This window comes from Triturus cristatus, chromosome 6, assembly GCF_964204655.1.
Source record: "Triturus cristatus chromosome 6, aTriCri1.1, whole genome shotgun sequence".
In the NCBI taxonomy this organism is placed as follows: domain Eukaryota; kingdom Metazoa; phylum Chordata; class Amphibia; order Caudata; family Salamandridae; genus Triturus; species Triturus cristatus.
In genome coordinates this window covers 1,188,621,183-1,188,634,751 of record NC_140589.1, presented here as the reverse complement: position 1 = coordinate 1,188,634,751, position 13,569 = coordinate 1,188,621,183, and the positions used below count along the sequence as shown (strand labels likewise).

General features: G+C 42.4%; 1 protein-coding gene across 2 annotated transcripts in view; it reads right to left on the bottom strand.

The window, feature by feature from the left end:
- Positions 1-13,569, bottom strand: part of THBS2 (thrombospondin 2) — a 556,651-nt gene that overhangs the window by 532,688 nt on the left and 10,394 nt on the right. The gene's annotated exons all lie outside the window — the stretch shown is intronic.

The following is a 13,569-nucleotide window of genomic DNA, read 5'->3' as shown; positions in this document are numbered from 1 at the left end:
TTGAGTTTCAGGCAGGGCACATTCTTCAAGTACAGAGTAGCTGGGTGGTGGGTAAACTAATATCCTTGTAACTCTAATGATCTTTCACTCAAGGGTACATTTATAATGTCTCATTTAAGTTCTTTCTGGCCTTTTTTGGTTATCAGATGCAGGAGCCTATAACCAAATCTGGAGCAGTGATTAATTGGTGATGTTGAAAGCACTGAACTTTGCATTAATTAAGGTGGGGGGAAATGTTCTCTGTGCCTTTCTTTTACGTTCACATAGATTGGATGAAAAAAAGACTCAATAATGAAAGAGGTAACATACGTTGCTAATCCCGATTGCTTTAATTGTCTGTGGTTCATCAATATTGATGTCAGCCTATCTACTCTCCCAAAAGAAAGGCAAATTTAATTCTATAAAGTCTGTGTACTGCAGTTCATTGTAATAAGTTGTTTATTTGGCGACAAAAACTACACTTGAATGCACTGCATCATTGATTAACAGGAAATTAAATCAGCCACCAAACTACCTGTTAGAATCAATGTAAATTTGCTTTTTGCTGAAACTGGGTTGAAGAGAGGCCACAAAAAGGAACTCCTGTGTTTGAAATGAAATTGGCTGTGAAAAATAATCATTTATCGACAATGAGCAAACAATTCATGTTGTGTTGAGGATCTCAAAAAATATGAACAAACTGGGCATAATGTGGCATTTTGGTCACAATCCTGCTGTTGGCAGGCAGGCATTTTAAATTGTCTCCTTCGGGCACCCCTTCACAAAGTTAGGGTTAGAATAGTTAGAGATCTACATCTGTAGGTTTTTGTTTGTAATAAGTTTCTGACTTTTATCGAATTTATAAGTAATCCCCGGATTACTCCCAGAAATCTATGACTGTCATGGGTATACAAGTTTACTCCAACTTTGCAAAATGTTCTCAAATTGATAAATCTGCATTATTAAGCTATGTGGAGATTTGCATTCCCACAGCTGACTTTCCTCATACTGAAACAATTTTCCCCCATGAAGAATTCTTTTCTCCTGGACCTTTAATTTCATGGTGGTATAATCCTTTCCTTTACCTCTTTGCACAGCTATCTTATTCCTTGCTTTCACATGTTTTCATTTGTATGAGACATTGTGCACATTGTTTGGAATTTTCACAAATGTAGATCTTTGAGGCTATTTACTGCATTTGACAAGGTTAGGCACAAGCACTTTCTGCTCATGTTCCCAAATTGTTAATGATGGGTGATTATCCATATTAGCATACTTCCACTGTCATAAGTTCAATTTACATTTGAAAATTAACAAAATGTCTGATTCTATCCATTGAGCATTGGAAATTGTTTTTCAGCACCTAAGTAACAAATGGGTGTGCAAAACTGTTTTAACTTCGGCCCTCTCTGACGGATATGCAGTAAAACTCAGAAGAATATGAAATGTACCTACCTAGAGGTGACTGCCATTCAACAAGCTGTCAGCAGTGTTTCACATTCTTTTAAACTGGCCAGTCACACGAGGAAAGTGCTCTCAAAACCTGTCTACGTCTGCACTTTAAGGGCTTATACTCAATTATTTATATTTACAAATTCAAAACGATTCAGCTTGCCTTTTGAAAACGATGCAAGTTTCTCAATTTCCATGTAAAATTCTATAATCCCTGCATTAGTACTTTGAAAGACAGTGCCTAAACTTGTGCAGCACATTTTCTGTTAAAGCCAATCGCATTGTTATCTTAGATTTTTTTCACGTTTAAAGAAATCCATTGAGATCTCACCAATTTCTGCGAAAGTTTTATTGAGGTTCTAATTCAATCCTCGTAACTATTTGTTTTACAATTTGCCTTAACACTCCCTATTAAACGGCATTGGCATTGCCAAAAGCAGAGTTTTTACCACAGATCACCCCATTCAAAGTATCAGCAAAAGCTCAAGCTTATGTTTATGGACAGCATAAACACCCACCAAATATGAATTGACAACTTTCTTAGGGTATGAGCATTCTTAAGCTTACAGGTATAAAAATGTTGGTTCCATTAGGTAACGTTCAGTGTATTACCTAAGCAAAACTAGCAAACTCATAAACACAGCAAGGTATTCCTTGACTACACTAGATCCTTACCACCACAACAGCTCCGGGGACCTTGCTAGTTCCCCCTAAACAATTTTCATCTAAAATATATACTAATGCTTCCCAAATCAAAGAGAACATCAAGCCCTCAGCATGCCTACATCACTCCTCTTCTAAAACAAACTCTTAGCTGTCAATATCCAGCCTGTCATGACCCATCTTAACCAATTCCATACTGTAAAAAAGAGAGGACTTCAAGCCATAGCAAGACCAGGTATAAATGAATAGCCATTTTAGGAAAAACTTAAAGTTGGGTGTTAATGAAAAGTCTTTTAAGGACAAGAGAGGAATCCGGGATCGAATCTAACATTGGAATTTTCACTGCCACAGTACTTTTATGTTGCAACAAATTCAGATGTTTGATTTTGCATTTCCTATAGATATCGGAGGTTGTCTTTTGTTACCCATCCACCTCTAAAACCTGGCCCTCGCAGAACAATCAGGCAAAGTTGAGACATGAGCTTAGCAATAAGCACACCATTCTTGGTGTTAGGGAAATTCTCCTTAGGTCTTTGGATAGTAGTGTTTTGGTACACTGATGAATGGGAGAATGATGTTTGACAATATTTGCGATGGTGTAATTCTAACTAGGAACATGGATAAAAGTTTCTGCTAAGCATGACACTTGTCTCTCACCATTTCATTATTACATTGTTAAGTTTAACAAATTAACAATTTAAAAAGCAAATGCAGTAGTTCTAAATCTTACTCCAAGATCAGTTGTCTCAGCAACATGTTAAATATTACTGTGGGCCCATAACTGATGTCATCATATAATTCACGACAAACTTAAACATACTAATGACACATATCTGTGCTCTTATTGCACAAAAGAAGCAGAAGTGTGTTGCTTGCCAAGATGTAACAGAGATTCCACTACTTGATGACAATACAGGCATAGGTAAAAGAAAGAGGTTTTACAGCAAAAGATTAAAATATGGAAACATTTATTAATGAATCGTCATCATATTCCATCCAAGTGATATGTGTTGGGTTGTCTCTCCTGGTCCCCTTCTAATCAGAACTCAAGTAGTGCAGATTATGCATTGCATTCATAACAAAAACTCATTCAAATGTCATCTTGCACAACTGGTGTAAACTACTGCTGAGACTTACTGATCACAATACTGTCAAAGTCTTAAATGAAAAGTAGACTGATCAGAGCTTTCTTTTTCCCTAATGTTTATTACGGAAACATTCTCCTCACTGCCTTCATGAACACTGCAAAACAAAGTCCATTCTCAAATCATGGGATCCTATTCAATCATCATTCCTAACACATCTTTGTTAATACAATAAAATATACTTAGTACACCAATAAAGCCTGCAGTACCAATTAAATTAATCCAATCAGAGCTAAATAATTCTGGGGTACACCCACAATTAGACAATTGGAACTTGTTAATATCAGTGAATACAATGTCAATGTATGCCATAATATATGTACACATAACAATGTAAATTCTGGTAAATACGATGTTGATGTACGCCATGACAAATGTACACATAATAATGAGACAGTTGGCAAATGCAATATTAATGACTGCCACGTTATATGTAAATGTAAGAACAAACTTGTATCATTGCTGTCAAATCCACCCGAGATGACCTCCCCATCAACCGTGAGTCAGAAATATATGGTCATACAAGCCCTGTGACCCAAACCCAAGCCTGCTGATTGATAGGTGACAGGTGGGGTTACACTTAGCCCACAGACAAACGCGCAGACGGGGAAAACCTATATTGATTCCGCAGATAGGCAGCTACACCACCAGGGGTCCGAAGAGGTTGGACCCAATAAGAGACGTTTGGCCAAAGGCGCGTGCATTCCCAAAATATCAAAAAGTCTGAGGCCACATGTAGTTAGGAACATACAGCCAATAAGAGCACAGCATGCACACTACAAACAGTGATCACACGCTCTGCACACCAAACAGCTGGACACATACACACTGGCCCACATTAGGTCTCCACAAAGCTGGGAGCTACCTGTGCCCCCTTATCAGATGGTTGAATTTATGGTTCTTGACTAGGACCAGATTTACGTGCTCTACAAGAATATACAAGATGTTTATTGTACTTCAAGAACTGTATACAATGCCTGACAAAATCTCTGCACATCGAGAAACTCTTCAGACACGCATCTATTGCTGCTCTCCATGCCACAGCGATAAGTAAACCAATGTGTTACTCTGTTTCCAATGCTGCTTGTCTTTTCATTTTTTCAAGGTAAATATCATATCATATCCGAGCAACATTTTGAAGAGCCAGCCAGGAGAGATTGGTTTATCGAGCCGGACTGCTGTCAAAGGACATGGACCCCTGCCCGAATGGATTCACATCTGTGCAACAAGATCTGTGAGCAGACACCATAATTGATTAAAAGCAAGGTCTGTCCTGAGGCTACCGTCACAGGGTAAGAGACTACATCTTTTCCTTAGTCCCAGATTGTGGCAATTGGCAAACTCGGACAAGCACGTAGATCACTTTCTTCTTAGTCAGCACTCTAGAGAAGGTGAAGGTAGTTTAGAGTTTCGTTCTCTTGGACTGCTGGGTGTGGCACAGATGGTACGCATATGCCCAAAGTGTAATATTGGGTTGCTTTTTTATTGTCTTCACTTTCACCACTGAGCGTAATACAGATGGTACACGTAAGCCCCGGTGTGATAAAGGGTCACCACCTTGATCTTATTTTTTACTATAACGGAGTTTTCTTAGAAACTGTCAGTTTCTTAACATTGACAGTGTTTGAAAGAAGTGAAGAGGTGGGTTTTTTCGCTTGGACCGGTGAGCGTCACAAAGATGATACACATGATCCCTGGGTGTGATATAGGGTGCAATTTGGACGGTAGGGTAAAATTCGGACTGTGGTGCATAAGATGTCATTTGTGTCTGGCCAAGGAAGACCGAAAATGGTCAGGTTGTTACTTCTTCTCTGAACAAATTGTTGCTATTTGTGTCCCCGAACTGATACTGAAGGACTATTAAGCTCACTTAGCTATATTTTTTCTGCAGTTTTTCTGTTCTATTTTCATTTAAGGTTTTCAATGTATGCATTGTTGATGTTGCGGTGCTGTTAAATTTTGCAGTTGTACTTTATGTTGAAATGTTATGCCCTGTTAGTAAGTTTATGCGTCTATGAAATAGTAACCATTTTGTCCCACAAGCCAGTACTACATAATTGCTATTCTGCTGCTAAAAAGCACCTCGTATTGTTCTGAACTAACCATGACACTTTCTTACAGGTCATTATTTGATTGCATTGCCTTGGTCTACTCTTAAGTGTTTTTATGTGATGCATCGTTTTCCTTAACAGAACTCATAACTAGTAATTGCTGCCGGCACAACCCATGTATACAATTTTCCAACAATCAGAGTAGAATTTGGAATTATTTACACTAGAGAAAGTCAAATGTTTAAAAACTCTTTTAAAATGTTTCCTAACTCACCATGAAGTCACCGCTAGACCACATGCAAACTAGATTCCCCACAAAGGCTAGAAAGCTAGAGAAACCCTGACGCGAGTGGCATACACATACAAACTCTGTGGAAAATTGGTGTACAACAGGCAGGTTCCATTTCCGACGGGAGGCCAACTTTGTAAGAGACGGCGAAGTCAGCCTCCAAGTGACGTGCATTATTGAGCCGGCTTGCCCGTGGGACACACAAAGAGTGGAAGTCAAAAGAAAGGAACAATTTTGAAAGAGTCAGCCACTGAAACAAGAGAATACTGGTTCTACGTGGGACCTGCTATGAAGAATATAAAATCAACACATAGGAGCCAACCAACATCTACAAGCAGCCATTTTCGCCGTGTCCTCAAACGTGCAAAGCCCCTGCGTGAAAAGACACAGAGTCCACAGTGCACGGTTCTAAGACTCGGACATCCCAACCATTAATTTTCTGTCCAAAAAGACACAAAGAGCAGTTTGTCTATAAGCCAAGCTATTTTGGTGCTGAAGAGAACCCTCAAAAGGAAGTGGGTTCGAAACGTGTCGACCTTGTGTTTTTTGCCAAACAAACGTTCTGTAATAATTTCGCTTTTGTGCACTGTAAATATTTTGTCACTTTTGAAAACTGATTGTAAAGGTAGTTCTAGAGTGCACTAGAAAGATGGTTAAAATCTCGTTTTGCTGTTTGGTTATCCACTCTGGTTTTTAAATTATAAAATAGGTGTGCTGAACCAGGAAGGGTTTCTTTGTTTGGCTGGAAGAGTGTGTGGGTTATAAATGGGGCTGAATGGGAGTCATTGAATGTGAGAAGAGGATAACGGGAGAGTATGGTGTCTATGGAAAGTAAATGATAAGTTTGTTTGTTGAGTGTATTTTCCGATAATGCTACTTTTTTTCAATTGGGACAAACTTTAAGTCAAAAAAAGAAAAAAAGTATTTTAAAATAAACTACAGAGTTCAAATTATTTTTGCAGGTTGTCATAGATTCATTTTTATGAGTTGACCAGAATAATAATTAAGTGATCATCAGTATTGGCATCGTTGTTTGGTTTGATGCACATACCGAGGCATACTCATTCACCTGGGCTGAGGGGAGAACATTCAACACCAACATAATAGAATATAGAAGAACAAACATGCAGGCTAGGCCTGAACGGGGAACTCCGCTCACAGAGTTTTTTGCACTCTGGCGCTCCGCTGAGATCGCGGAGGTCCGAAAAACCACAGTCTGAGTAGTGGAGTTTTTTCCTTGCTCGCACTCCCCAATGGTAAGTTGGTAAGCACAAGTGAGGAAAATCCAAAGCTAGACTGCTTACCAGTGAGATTTTTTAATGCGGGCGGTCACGGATGGTTGCTACCGCTCGTGATGAAAAACCTTTTGTTCTCTTTGAGGAAGCTGTCGCTTAACTGAACCTTCTACTCGAGTGGCAGAAAGAAGCAGTGCCATCTTACGCTGCGTGTGATGCCAATTTCACAGATTTTACAGCCCAGGACAAACACCTGGAGCTAAAAATCCATGTGAACAGTGCGAGGTAACACATTCTACCGTACGTGGCACTCCACATAGCTTGCCAGAGTTTTTGGGTCACTTTGCAGAGTTCCGCTACAGGGAACTCCGCAAACTCTGCCCCGACCTAATTCAGACCAGATAAGTAGGTCAAGAGAGGGCTGGAAGAATGGCTCTGTTTAATCTATGGGCCCAGTTCGGAGCGGCCCCAACTCACAACCTACACAACTACAGGACTAGTGATGTTAAGCAAGACAGCAAGGGCAAGAGTGCAGGGTGGGTCCCACCAACCCAGGGAAAAAACAGGGAGCACATGCCAGAGTCCACCAAGGTACCCAAAGACCCACTCATCCCATTGTCTGCTCCGGCTTGCTCTGAGGAGAGCACCATGGTTACGATATTAATAAGCAAGACACCATACCACTTCCTGGTGGATAAAGAGGTGGCAATGTCATGCATGCGGGAAGGAGCATCCCTATTTCAAAAACCACTGCCAAAATATTGGGTTCTGTGGCCAAGCTCCCCCTTACAGAGCCACTAGAGTTGAAAGTTGGAATAAGGGAACAATTGTTGTATTATTCTTCCTCCTGACCAATATACTAGGACAAGACCTACTGTCCAACCTAAGATTGTCCACTGAGAAAGGGATTATAGTCTGATCTTCCCCTGAAACCTCAATCCTAGAGCACAAGCCAGCAGATCGTTCCCAAGCCACGTGGACACCAGCCAGGGGGATCCCAGTCCATCAAGCCCCCTTCAATGGGATAGTCCTGGAATACACGGGAGGCCTCTTAGAGCTATGCAAATTGGCTCCGCAGTAGGCAGGTTGCGCACACCATCCCTTGGTAAAAACTGCCAAAAGGATAGAATTAAGGTGCGCAAGGAGCTGGAGGCAGAAGTCTACGACACACATATGCCTACGTAATCCTCCAAGGCTAGGTTTGGAGTCATCCCAAGGCGCATGTGCAAAATGGAGGTAGACACTAGACTCCGAGTACCCCTGGGGTTAGCCAGCTCAGCCTCTGTCACCATCCTGGCACCTCCATAAGTGAGAAAGTGGCTCAGACGAGGTGGCTCTGTGCCATGTGGTGAGTTTCCCATGCCAGAGGGCCCATAGCTGTTACCAAGTACGGTACCCAGACGAGTGACCTCTGTAGGGAATTTGACATGCCTGACTAATGGAATAACACCCCAAGGAGGTGTTCTACCTGTCACATGGGGGAAATACCAGGGCATCCAGACCCCCATACAGTGCCCTCCTTGGAATGACCAAGAACAGGGTAAGACCACCCTCAAGAGGGCTGCAGTGGCCATAAGCGTGCAAGTGGCACCTGGTTTGAAGGAGGCTCAGTTGCAGAACCTCAGAAGGTTCCAACAGAGTGCTAGCACCAGAGAGCCGAAAGGCTGGCAAGCACCAGATCTCAGAAAGTGCCACCATTGTTACAGAGGAAACCTCAGGAACGACTATTGTTGCCTAAAAACATATCACAAGCAGAGAGGAATAATCCCGGGACTGCCCCCACAGAATACGCATCTCTAAATTGAAGCCTAGAGCAATGCAAATGCACCGTACAATCAACCTCAGGGAAATCAGGCAACAGCCACCCCACTTCAGCAAGGGCTGGGTGGTTGGCTGAACACATGGCAACAGCTGCAGCAAACAGGGAGCCCAGCCCAGCAAGGACCAGTGCCACAGCCGCCACCACAGCAGGGAGAGGCGGCTGTCTGGGGAGACAATGCCCTTGCACAATCACAGAATGCAAACACGCAGTAAGTCCAAAATCCCCCCAACATGAAATATCCCCTTCATACCCTTTCCAGATAAATTTCCTTACCTACATTTGCAGAACAACTTTAGGGCAGCAGTAAACTATGTCGATCGTGAATCCGCACTAGAGTGCATCATCTAGGTGCCCACAGGTGCCTGAGTCTCTCTCTGCTGTCGATCCCCTGGGGCAGGGATCTCTGGCCATGCCCCCAGAGGGAGACAGTCTGATGAGGGGGTGGGTGGCCCCCAAATGGTGCATAAAAACTGACAATCAGATCCACTCGTCCACATCCAGCCTTGGACGAGCTCTGTAGGCCTCAACAACCCCTGGGTTTTCACCGAAAGGAAGGAACCTTGCAGTTCCAAAATGAGACAGATGTTCCAGTGTCGGGAGCCAGGATTCCCACACACCTAAGTCAGGGTTGTCCTCAAAACTCCAAAGCAAGCAATCGCATGACACCCAGACTGTAGGGAAAATCCATCATGGCTATTAGCATTACCCCCATCGGGCCGATCACGAGGAGTCCTAACCGTATACCCGACTCTGGTCAAAAGTACAGCAAATAAGCACAATTCCAGTCACTCCCCTGCAGAGCCACAGAGGGGCCTCGAACAACTCCCGGACTACCTTCAGTGTAATAGGTTGGAAAAAGGTATCACCCAAAATTAAAGGTAAACACACAATAGAATCAGCACAAAGAAGCACAAAGGTAACCTAGTAAAATTGAACTTTCCAGAAAAAGGGCGTAACCAAATCACCCAACTTCATTAGGGAGAACCTCATTACACGCCACGTGCAGAGACAAAAGAGACAAGCGTGTGACAATGGAAACATTGCCATTACTCAAATAAATGCTAAAAATCATTACACATCACTTCCCTTCACATTGCACAATGCACATGCGGGTCAAAAGCATAATCCACACACTGATGAAATGAAACACACACACACATTTGAAGGATGCAGCCAGCAAAGTAAAGTACTCTCCCCTGCCATAACGGGGGGACCAAACTACTCACAAAATAACCCTAAAGCAACCTAACCTCATCATTCCCTAAACGTATTGCCACTTCCTTCCAGTACCCTACTAACAATCTTCACACATATTGAAGCTACAGAATATACCCCTAAAATGGAGGCACAGGAATTTCCCAAAAACTGTATAACGATATGTGTTTTTTCCAAGCTAACCTACAACCCACTGCTCTTATCCAAACAGGTCAGCAATCGAGCTGCATGTGCACCATAGTTACAGCAGCCACCCACCCCATCTGCCGAAACTCCCAAAAGGACTTCAACAAGGCCCAATTGTTCAGGAACACAGACTGCAAGCTGCCTTTATGGACAATTTTTTACAAGCAGACTCTCTTTTGCACCGCATCAAGCTAAGAGACCCATTGGAACCCAGACGGCAGACATTTCTCCTGGAGACCATCCCAAGACCGCTGAATGTTTTAAAAGTTATGTATTTATGTATTTTTGTACACTCTCTTGCGAGCATGGGTGCTCATGTGCCCCTCCGAAGCAGGAAATCTGCCTACTTTCATGGAGCCTACCTCGACATTCTTGCAGCGCTTGCGTAGGGATCTCTCCCACTACACTTACTCTTAGACTGAACCAAACACTAGTATTCTCACGCACTACACAGCACACTCCTAGACAACACATGGCTTCAGCACATGACCACTGTGGGCACCCAAGCCACGGACATTTCATGTTATATTTGTTCGCTGATACCCCATGCCAAAGGCGCAGATAGGCTTTACTTATCCCAAGAGATAGTCCCCAAAAAAGTAAAATGTTTCATCTACCTGCACATATGTAGGATTAGTTCCAAGATACAACCCAATAGAGTAGAACCCTATAGAGCAGTAGTAAACATTACCCGGTATGAGACCAACCCCACAGCACTATACCTTTTTACCGAATGTAGCTACATTCAAACTGAGCTAAATAGGATGCGCAGATGGAGCACAATAGCGGATGACACTGTTTGACCCTGAGACTTCGTAGAAAAGAGGTTCTTAGATGTAAAAAAACACCACATCATTGCAAAAATACATCTGATCCAGCCTTAATCTTTGGTCCCAGGGTGGAATTTAACATATGTGGGGCAGCCTTTCTTAATGACAAATGGGCCCCTGATATGGAATTCCAGTGCAGGGCTATTCACATCGATGACGCTATAGAAAATGCGTCCCATGGGAGAGGGCAGGCACAGATACCTCATGCCACAAAATCTGGGATACTGAAATAAATAGATACACATTGTTGGAAGGGAAGGGGCAACCCCCAATTTTACAGAATCTTACACTGTATTCTTTGTGTTTCAGAGGCAAAGGAACAATATTGCTTGGTACAAATTAAAATTGTGAAGCAATACTGCACATACCAGACCTGCAATGGAGCAACTCCACATTGATGGATTACTATTGGCAATGTGAAGAATTTGCCTATGCACTGCTCGTCCCTGGATGGCAGGGCCTCAGCACCCTCATGACCAGACGTGCTCCAACGCTGGCCATCCCTGGAGAAGATCTGTCTCAGTTGTGCTATCTTCCGCTACAGATGAAAACAACTGTGTTGCATCAGGCTTGAAGAAGAACTGCTGACTATTTTGTCTGGGCTCAGTACAAGGACATTCTAGTAGAATTCAGACAGTTTTCTGATAATCAAGTGAACACAGGAGGGTCTATAACTTTCTTCACTGTGCAAACAAAAGAAACGTTCACTGGTTGAAGATAACAGGTAGGAACTACTGAAGATGATTAACGACACTGAGCTCGGCCTAAATGCTATCATGGTGATGCAACATCAGTATCTATTGGATTTGATGACCGTCATGGAGGGTTGAGAAGGTGGAGTGTGTGCCGAGATTAGTACTTCCTGTTGCATGTTTATTCCTGTTAATGATCTCAAAACTGAACTCTCGCTCTCGCCATCCAAGCACTGCATCCTCTACAAGCCTACATGAAGAAAGAGGGAGGTGCTCCTGAGCAGGGCTGGTTTCATAGTTTTTCCAGGATACCCCTGTGGTTGACCAAACTGTGACTGTCATTGCTTTCGGTTGACATTTTCGTACTACTATTATGTGGCCTCCTACAAGTGGGGGTTTATTACTCTAAAAATGCAGTCCTCTAATTGGGTAGTATACAAATAGCTAGAGAAAGGATGGCAGACACAACAGAACCACAGCCAGCCTCAAATAATGTGCCTGTCATGACGGAGAACAATGTAGTTAAAAACTAGAGGGGGAATGTTAATAATCGGGGAATGTGTTGTCAATGTATGCCATAATATATGTGCAAATAATGTCAATACTGGTGAATGCGATATCAATGTATGCTATCATATATGTACACATAACAATGTGAATCCCAGTAATTATTAGGTTGATGTACGCCATGACAAATGCATGCATAATAATGAGAATGTCGGTAAATGCTGTATAAATGACCAACTTGTTATATGTACATGTAAGAACGAAATTGTATCATTGCTGTCAAATCCACCCGAGATGACCTGCCCATCAACCTCAAGTCAGAGATATGTAGTCAGACAGACCCTGTGACCCAAACCCAAGTCTACCAAATGATATGTCACAGGTGGGGTTAGACTTAGCCCTAAGACAAATGCCAAAGAGGGAAACCCAGATTTATCAAACAGATGGGGAGCTACATCACAAAAGGTCTAAGAAGATTGGCCCCAATAAAAATAATTTGGCCAAAGGGCTGCGCATTCTCAAAATACCACAAAGCTAGATGTCACATGTAGTTAGGACCCCTCAGCCAATCACAACACAGCATGCACACTACATGCAGTGATCACGCACTCACCACACCGAACATCTGAACACATACATACTGGCCCACATTAGATCTCGACAAAATCGAGAGCCACCTGTGTCCCCTTATCAGATGGTTGAATTTATGGATCATGACTAGGTCCAGATATACGTGCATTACAAGAGTGTGTAATCGGTTTGTTGTACATAATGTTGGCCAAAACCGCTGTACATCGACAGTCTTCAGACATGCCTCTGTTGCTGCTCTCCCGGCTGCTGCGTTTAATTAAACCAACTTGTTCCTGGTTTGACAAACGCCTCTTGTCTTTTCATTACTTCAAGGTAAATTCATATCCAAGCAGAAAACTCCTGCCACAAACTATGAATTAAGCACCCAAAGCTTGGAGGATGGGGACCTGAACAGTCTACCACTACTTCAGTATTTAATAACCCTGAGAAAAAGGAATGAAACCTCCCATTCAGAAAGCCATTGAAAACTCCATTTCCACAAATTGAAGTCTCCATACACACACCCGTATAAGAGACATCCCTCTACTAATTCAACTCAGCTCTTTCTATCTGACTGCCAGAGACAGACTCGGCTCCTCATGTGCTAACTCTGCTTTGATGGCCTCCAAAATGTTGCAAATCATCAACTATTATGCAGTATAACACACTGTATATTAATAGCACCACCCCAAAGATATCAATATTTGCATTATGTTATTGAGACTGTCAATTGATATAGGCAGCTTGTTTGAGCCTGGGGTGTATTCTGAGATAAAATGTGATATTTGGATAATGACCTTTTGATTTAACCGACCTACATGCAAATCACTTGAGTAAGATTCAAAAGTAAAGTCATCTGTGCCTTGATTTGGGAAACAACATTTTACTGCATTCTATTCGATGAAGTAAGACCATTCTGGGGTGGTGTTACAC